Raw genomic sequence first — 9,124 nt, 5'->3', positions numbered from 1 at the left:
ACAGGCAGTCCAGGACCCTGGGGGGGTGGGATCGCGGTTAGGTGTGTGGTGTGTGTGTTAGTTAGGTGTGGGGTATATCCGATACTGCAGATAAAGCGCATGGGCACTTCAAATATAGTGACAGGGGTATGGTAGGAACTAGAATACTACTCTTGTTTCCGACGCACCGCGAGGAATGTGTGCTTTTGATCATTTCACGTCTTGTTCGCCATTCTGATGTATGTTTCTACATGTGGACCCGTGGTTCATGTTAAAGCTTTATACAGTAAACTACGGTTAGAACGAACACGCTTATAACGAACTAACGGATATAACGAACTAAAATTAGTAATCCCTTTCAGTTCGTTATAACCGTAGATTACTGTACTTCGTAAATGCTTGCTTGTTTCGCTACTCTTAGATAGAAGGTTGTGGCAACGTTTGTGAGGGCTCACGAAAGCGTTATATGTGTTTAATGAAGGATATCTCTGTACATTGCAAGATAGCGGGACTATTAATGTTACTCGCGTCGTCAAACATGTAGTTTAGCGTATAAAGTTTTCTTTATGGTGTTTTTTTTCTTACCATGATTCATATATTCTAGAATTTCATGATTGCATATATATGTCATTTCTGCATTGTTGAATGTGTAATATGTGACAGTTATATTGTACTGAATCATGATTTCAACGTTTAAATATTCACGTTTTATAGTTATGACGTCACTTTTGCATATTTTATGTAAGACAACTGTTTATTGTAATTAGAAATCTTTATTTATGTAAATTAATGGAAAAAGTGTTGGATTTTTCACGCTCTGGGCAGTATTTCAGTCAGGTCAACTTTATGTCGAAGGAAATTCCAAGTCACCATTCCTTGATTTTTACCACTTTGGTGAAATCCAGGAGCTCTAGTATGGTGCTGGCAGACCATAGTCATAATCAGAGATTATGGGATTCGAACCAACGAGCAGCGGATCCTGACACGACTAATCGACGGAATTCTGCACAGTGTCCCAGTACATTTTGGTGCAAGTTGCTGTGGGTTAGATATAACTACAGTAGACGAAATTTAGAATTAAAATGTGTTTATCATAAGTTTGAAGTGAGTGAGTAAGTATGGCTTTACGTCGCCTTTAGCAATATTTCAGCAATTTCACGGCGGGGCACATTTGTTTGGAAAGAGCGCATGTTAAAATACATAATCTAATATCAGAATTCTCTATATATCAATTACAATATCAAGTTCATATACATAATGAATTATATCCATGTGCAAAAGTAACAGGCAAAAAAAACATACACTTTTAAATGGGTTTGATATTTTTAAATTATTAACTTTATATATATTATCAACGAAAGCAGGTTTTCTTTCGATACAATAAGAAAGCTTGTGTGTTATGAGAATGCGACCCCACGGACCAAGTCTTCACCCCATGTGACGCAGGGGGGCAAGATACCTGCCACAGTCCATCTCCTGAAATGTATCAATCAGCTGGTGGGAGTGGGCGGGGCAGTGATATCGACACGTGTATATAGCTGTCAGTTTCTTCATTCCACACATAGCTTATGTTAGATGTACAAATGTCAGATAGCCTCATGGCCAGGGGAGGGTATCACGTGGCACACTTGATGCACCCCCAGGACAAGAGTATCAGGGTGCACACGTGCCTCGTCTCTGGGGGTGGGGCTGGTTGTTATCAGGATTTGTGTTCACCCTACGGTGTCGGAATGATTGATGTAATGTATTTCATTTCTCTTGAAATCAATACCACCGGGGGAACAGTGGTGTTGTGTTTGGTTCAGTCGGTGGGTCTTTGATTCTTTTGTCTATATATTTTTTGTCTATTGTTTTGATTTTACAATCTTGGGCACCCAAAACTATAACACGTTACAGTAGTTCTAGACAAGTGGAGGTCGATGTTAGGTTCAGTCTTTAACATTAAAGAACCAATAAGAAAACTTGGGAAACAACCAAACTAACTTAACTCAAACCAGTTTAACCACTGAATATGTGTCCAGATGAAAAAGTTCGAGTTAAAAAGTTCCTCTGTAGAGGTATAACCCTTTTCAGTTGTAAAGTGTGTAACCATAAGGGGTCACTTTTGACCCAATACTTTTGCACACAAACACGAATTTGTGTGAGGATCTGAGACACAGGAAGATAGTTCAGCCTCATTCAACCGGTCTTAATTTAAACCGGACCCGTGACGATCCGGGGTAGAATAGGTCTTAAGCAACCCATGCTTGCCGTAAAAGGCGACTATGCTTGTCGTAAAAGGAGACTAATGGGATCGGGTGGTCAGGCTCGCTGACTTGGTTGATACATGTAAACGTATCCCAATTGCGTGGATCGATGCTCATGATGTCAATCAATGGATTGTTTGGTCCAGACTCGATTATTTACAGACCGTCGTCATATAGCTGGACTATTGCTGATTGCGGCGTTTAACATCAAACAAACAAACAAACAAACTAATTTTTTAAACCGATTAAAGAGGATTCACTTTAGTCGGTACAACACATCAACACCTATACACCATTATGTTGCATCTACATGTTAACACGCGTTCTCAAGACTTGGACAACGTTAACACTGCAGTAATTGAACTAAATACAGTATTTAAGTAATATAAAACAGCAATAAAAATAGAGGTATTTTTTACCCCAACAACGTACCAAACCTTCAAACATATACTCATCTAAGCTCGTGTGTTTCAGTAAATTGGTAAATGTCTATACCTGCATCACTTAGGGGTTTCTTCACACAAGCCACTGTCAACGTAATACGTATATACATGTGATATATGAAATCGTTTCCGAAGCAGTCGTAGTAGTAGTAGTCGTAGTAGTCGTCGTAGTAGTAGTAGTCGTAGTTGTAGTAGTCGTAGTAGTAGTAGTAGTAGTAGTCGTAGTCGTAGTAGTAGTAGTCGTAGTCGTAGTCGTAGTAGTAGTAATTGTAGTAGTAGTAGTAGTAGTAGTAGTAGTAGTAGTAGAAGTAGTAGTAGTAGTAGTAGTAGTAGTAGTAGTAGTAGTAGTTAACGCTAAGCTGGACTACTTAAAGTCAAACTTTTCACGAAAGTTTCGGCCCTGATTAACGAAATGTAATGGTGCGAAAGGCGGGGTTTCTTCAAATAATTTGATTAACATTTATTGTTTTAGAAGACTAAGAATAGCTTACAATTTCACTGATGAATTGTTTTATAGAGTCTCTTCAGCATTTAAGGCTTTTCTCATGATTTATATTAATGTTTGTAGTTGTCTGTATTTTAAAGTAATCTGATATTAATACATATGCCATAATTACTGATTTCAAATTTAAGAGCTTAGAGCCATATTAGTAAGACATTTATCATAATTATTATTGGACAGTTAGGTTATAAAAACTGAAACAGTAACGTGTTCTTGGACAGAGGAAAATTACTAACAAAAAAACCAAGTTGTGCCCAAGAATATTATATTCAAATATGGCCACGGGCGATTTGAGCAGCCAGAGACAGCATCTGAAACCTTAACTCTCCCTGGTAAACACCATCTCTCAGTAAACGGAAGGGTCATTCTCCTGACTCAAGGGCCGAGCAAGAACTTGTGTCATTTTGACAATGTGTCAAGGTGACAACTAAGACGTCAAACACACGTGATGTTGACTCGGAGAGTTGTCGCAGATGCCTGACATGTCGCCATAAGGACAAACGTGGGCAGGCAGTTGAAGTCGCCGCGCTATACAATTCTGATGCACATTCTTGAAGGCGTCCCAATATCCCCCGTCGATTCCAATGTATTGCTTGTATGCTACACGTAGAATTAGGTGCTATCGCTTCTCACTCTGTGCCTTGTACTTGGTCAACATGAGTCATCGTGATGATGAGGATGATCGAGCAGGGGTACGCAACGGTATTTAAAGTGCATGGCCTTTGTAAACGGAATATACAGACGTGATTGAATTTCATGCGAGGTCAATTTTCGGAGAACTGTTGCTTTGAATAATTTGAGAATTTACAACAACTACGGGGAAGTACAGATTATGTCTCGAGTGAGTGAGTGAGTTGGGTTTAACGCCGCTTTGACCATCGTTCCAATTATATCACGTCGTGTCGGCTTAATGGGGGAAGCTTGGAGCCTTTGGGGGCTTTCAGCAATCATCTCCAAGGATAGATAAGCGTTAGAGTCAGATTTCATTGTCAGTTACCATTGGACATTTACCATTTTAGTGAAACCCACAAACACGGGTACAGTGATGACAAACCTAGAACATAATCAAGGCCCCGTTCCACAAAGCGATTTTAGCGCTACGATTGTCGTAAGTCAGGGTTAAAGAATGGGCGTAACGATCGACTTAGCGCTAAGATCACTTTGTGGAACGGGGTCCTGGGCGAATCTGGGATTTGAACCCACGATGGTAGGTTTGACAACGCGAATTGTGGAATAGTGTAAAGGCGGCGTAAAACCAAACCCATTCCGGATCACACATTTATTTGTAAGTCATCAACATCATGCGCCATGGTTTGTGTCTACTTAAGCTTGTATTAATGTTAACCTGTAATATATCATACGACCCTATTGACGAAACATTTTAATATATTGATGTTCTTTTGCGAATGTATTTTAGTGCGAATTATGTTTTGTTTGTTTGTTGTTTAACGCCGCACTCAGTAATATTCCAACTATATGACAACAATATGTAAATAATCGAGTCTGGACAAGACAATTCAGTGATTGACATCATGAGCATCGATCCACGCAATTGGGACCAATGACATGCATCAACCAAGTCAGCTAGCCTGACCACCCCATCCCATTAGTCGCCTCTTTCGACAAGCACAGTCGCCTTTTACGGCAAGCATGGGTTGCTGAAGACCTACTCTACCCCGGATCTTCACGGGTCGCGAATTATGTACACAACACAGAACAATATAAGTCAATTCCACTTATTCTGTCAAATGTTTGTGTTGCCAACGTGGTTCGATGAGACAACGTCATCCAGGTCAGGTACTGTGACCACTCCATTCTCAATTTAGTCGGATCTTGTACCTGTTAACATGGGATGCAGGACATTGCGTATGTAGGAAGAGACATTTAGGAGTGAGAGTGAGTGAGTGAGTGAGTGAGTGAGTGAGCGAGTTTGGTTTAACGTCACTATGAACAATATTTCAGTTATATCACATGCCAGGTTAATGTGGTAGGAAGACGGATGTCAGAAGTGTGTAAGGAAGAAGATCCTATCATGCTCAAGGGACTTAACTCTATACAGCGAATAGCGGGCATTGATTGGACTACCTGTGTCTCCAACCCTTCTTTGATCTTACAGAAAATAGCCACGTTGTACATGTAGCCCGTACATCCCCACGTGACCAGAAGGTTGTGGGACATTTTTAAACATTTGACATATGAGTAGGCAATAATATGCAGTATAAAGATACGACAGATAAAAAAAATTTTAAAAGGAGAGGGGTTAGATGTAGAAGATTACCTTTTTATGTTTCTAAAAAACATATGTAGCAATACCAGACCATTTTATTGTGATGATGCGTTATCACACCCATGTATGAATTGTTCAATGTTATAAGTTTGTCTTATCATTTGCTAAAGTTGAGTGATATTTAAGTTGTTTCCCCTTGTATTTGCATATATATAGATGTAACGTTTTATAATTATGAATAAGTGCTTAAGCAGAATGTTCTGGTCAGGGTCTCCAAGTACAAACGATTGAAATTGATTATTATTGATTTTTCGAACTTCGAACGTCTCATGCTCTTCATTACAGAAGTCACACTGAAAGTCTTTTGATATTTGCATGTGTTTATGTTAATAAATAAACAATATCAATTGTTGTACCACACACATAGTGGCGCAGACCTTTAGCGCTACTCGAGTCCATTCATTCCCATGTGCCACATCTTAACGTTGAAGAATGCCCCGAAACGACCACTTGCACGGAAACATGAGTCATCGGACTTGACAGCGCCACCTCTGAGGAATAAATACTAATCCAAGCTTCCCGTCACTAACCACAGCCACAGACCTCTCAAACGGTCTTGCCACAAATCCAACCTATAATATTTCAAACCTTGGATGTTTAGCTCGAGGGTTGCGGAGGTGGAGACCGAAGGTGTGTGTCTGTAAATGTCAGAGGTCAAAAGCTAAAGGTGAAGTGGCAGGCGCATTTGGTCACCAGGTGTAGCTCTTGTTTTTGACTGGATCTGTTCTTAAGATTTCGATGCCCATGTTGATGAATCACAAAGGGCGAGAACCGGCGTAAAACTGCCCGAGGGACAAACTAGTTCCGGTGTGGAGTCTGACGTCGATTGATGACGTCAGAGTGTATATTTCATACAATAACCTTTGTTGAAGGCTTTTGATATTGTATAATGAGATAGTTGCAAGTCAAGATATTTTGTTAAAGATTAATCAAAATGTCACTGCATGACTAATCTTTTGGGAAATGTTTTTTTAAGCTACGTGACCTTTTTAATAATTTAAACCACGGATTTACAAACTTTACAAACTTTCGTTTAACAAACTTTATACAATCAATTCCGCCAACAAAATAATCTTTCAGAATAAAGGGGTGTAACAGTAAAATTAATATTAATGAATAATGATATTCAGAAATAATCGAAACCATAAAAAAATATCCTTAGCACCGCATTCGTGATGTACGTCATTCTCACGAGGTTTCAAGAATAGTTGATGACATGTAACATTAATCCCTGCCCCCAGGACAACACTCAGCGATTTTTTATTTTTTAAAAGAAGTAAAAATGGTTTCCTTTGTGAGTACACCGTCAAACGGACGCCATGATTTACATAAAACAAAACCATATCGAGGCAGCGTTGAAGTGTGCTTACACGTTTTGCATCACTCCTTTCAAATAAGATCAATGGCGAAATTTTGCGTGTCTTGAGTACAAGAGGTATAAGTTAGAAAAAAGACAGAAAAATATATGCCTTTAATCAATATGAGTAAAAAACACACCTTCCTGTATTTTTGTCAGGATTTAATTATATACTGTTGAAGTGTCTTACAAGCGCCTCCGGTGTAAACGTTGGTACGACGTCCCCGTGGCTGCAGTTGTTTCTGATCGGAGTATTGTGTAAGCTGTAGAATGGAATGCGGGGCTATTAACGCGTCTGACCACCTCGATGGATGATTGTATGGTATGCGGAAGCGATGGGAGCAGAGCCGTATGTGTACATCTTTAAGTGGCCATATTTGTGCATGGCTGTGGCGTTGACGGGTTTTAAGAGGAGATGGTTGTGGTGTGTAATTCCCTGGTTGAAATAACTTTAAAGGTGCAAGCTTAGATTCTCATGTTTTTAATAGTTTTGTCTGACGTCTGAAAAGATCACTAAATATGTCATAAAACATTCTTTTGGAATACAGTGAGTGAACGTAAGTGAGTGGAGAGTCAGTGCGTGAGTGAGTGAGTGAGTGAGTGAGCTTGGTTCAACGCCGTTTTGAGTATTATTTAAGTTGTGCATGGGGTGTCAGTTTGTGTGAGTGACTGTATGAGTGAGTTGGGTTTAACGCCGCTTTAAACAGTATTCCAGTCATATCACGGCGCGTCAGCTTTGTGGGAGAGGAATTCGCGAAGTGATGCAGGTCTTAGACGTTTAACTTAGTTGCTGACAAGCTAAGAATTATAGCCAGGGCGAATCTTGGATTCGAAAAAACGACATGGTTTCCTGCACGCCTAAGGGGCACAACTCGATTTGGCGAATTGCGTCGCATTTTCAATTTGAAAACAAAAGATGCAAAGGAATTGATGGCGATCAACGTTGCTGTTTGACGTCAACAACACGCTCATAACTGAAGTATCTTTGACAAGACTGCAACGTTAACCCAAAGTGTGGAATCAGAGTTTACACAGTACATGCTAGATGGTTAAATCAATGTTAAATTCGCCTTCCTTTGAATACTGAGCATAGGCAAAACAATATTTTTCACAAAAGGTGTTCATTTGTATTTTTAATTGATCATACTTCTTCGTACTGTGAGTGAGTTTTGCCATCAATATTCCGGCTACGTAACTGTGACCTGGACACATATCTGGGTCAGACAACCAGGGGGCGATAGCATGAGCAGGGATCAAGACAGTCCGGGTACGATGACACACCTTCACTCTGGTAAACACATTTTAACCAATCGTTCTTCATAACTATGATAGGTAGGTTATAAGCGACGGATGCGGAGAGGTGTATTTACAGTGGAAACAAATAAATCTATTTCAAATAAGTGAATTGTGTGCCGTAAAACAACCCGGCTTTGAGCTGGAGTCGAGTGAATGATCTCCTTCTGAGAGTGTTTGTTTGTACGAGTGATTGTGTTTGGTTTGAACATTATGATTTTTTCAGTTATAAGTCACGGCGTGTCAGCTTGATGTGCGAGGAAAACCCGAAGTATTGCATGTCTTAAACGTTTACTATTGACTAGGGGTGATTGATAAGTTCTAAACGTGCCTCACACAGAAAGTCTTGACCTAAAAACATTACATTTTTTCATTTTGCAACATAATCTCCATCCACATTGATACACTTTTGTCAACGAATTTTGAGGTATTTATCCCAGTTTCGAAGAAGCCCTTCTCTTGGTTGTCCACAACGTTCTCCACAACTGCTAAGACGTCATCGTTCGAGTCGAAATTGGTTCCGCCGAGAACTTGTCTGACAGAGCCAGATAGGAGAATAAGGCTGAATGCGCATTGTGCTGATGGAAGACCACACCTTTTCTCAACTTGCCACGCCTCTAGAAGTGTTAATTTCATCCCGTAAATGCCCCAAAAGTGCAGCATAATTTGCTCCGTTTATTTGTCTGGCCTTTGGAAGATAGTCCATCATTGATGACACCCTCAGCATCCCAGAACACGGAGGCCATAACCGACGGGACAGTCTTTGTCTTCTGTGGAGGTCGTTGTGACATATACTTCCACTGTTGTGATTGTTGTTGGAAGTGGTGAACCCAGGTTTCATTCATATTCAAAAATCATTGCAAGAACCTTTTTGGATCAGCTTAAAAAGAACTAGATTATCATGATACTTTTTGTGCCTGATACGTTTTTGATAAGATATCAGAGCTTTGGAACCCAACCAGCATATACTTTCTTCATTGCCAAGGTTTTTGTTATAATCGAATGTAGTCTCTCCTG

This window comes from Haliotis rufescens, unplaced genomic scaffold, assembly GCF_023055435.1.
Source record: "Haliotis rufescens isolate VD_foot unplaced genomic scaffold, xgHalRufe1.0.p SCAF_2, whole genome shotgun sequence".
Lineage (NCBI taxonomy): Eukaryota > Metazoa > Mollusca > Gastropoda > Lepetellida > Haliotidae > Haliotis > Haliotis rufescens.
The sequence above is the reverse complement of the archived record's forward strand: the minus strand, read 5'-3'. Positions refer to the sequence as shown.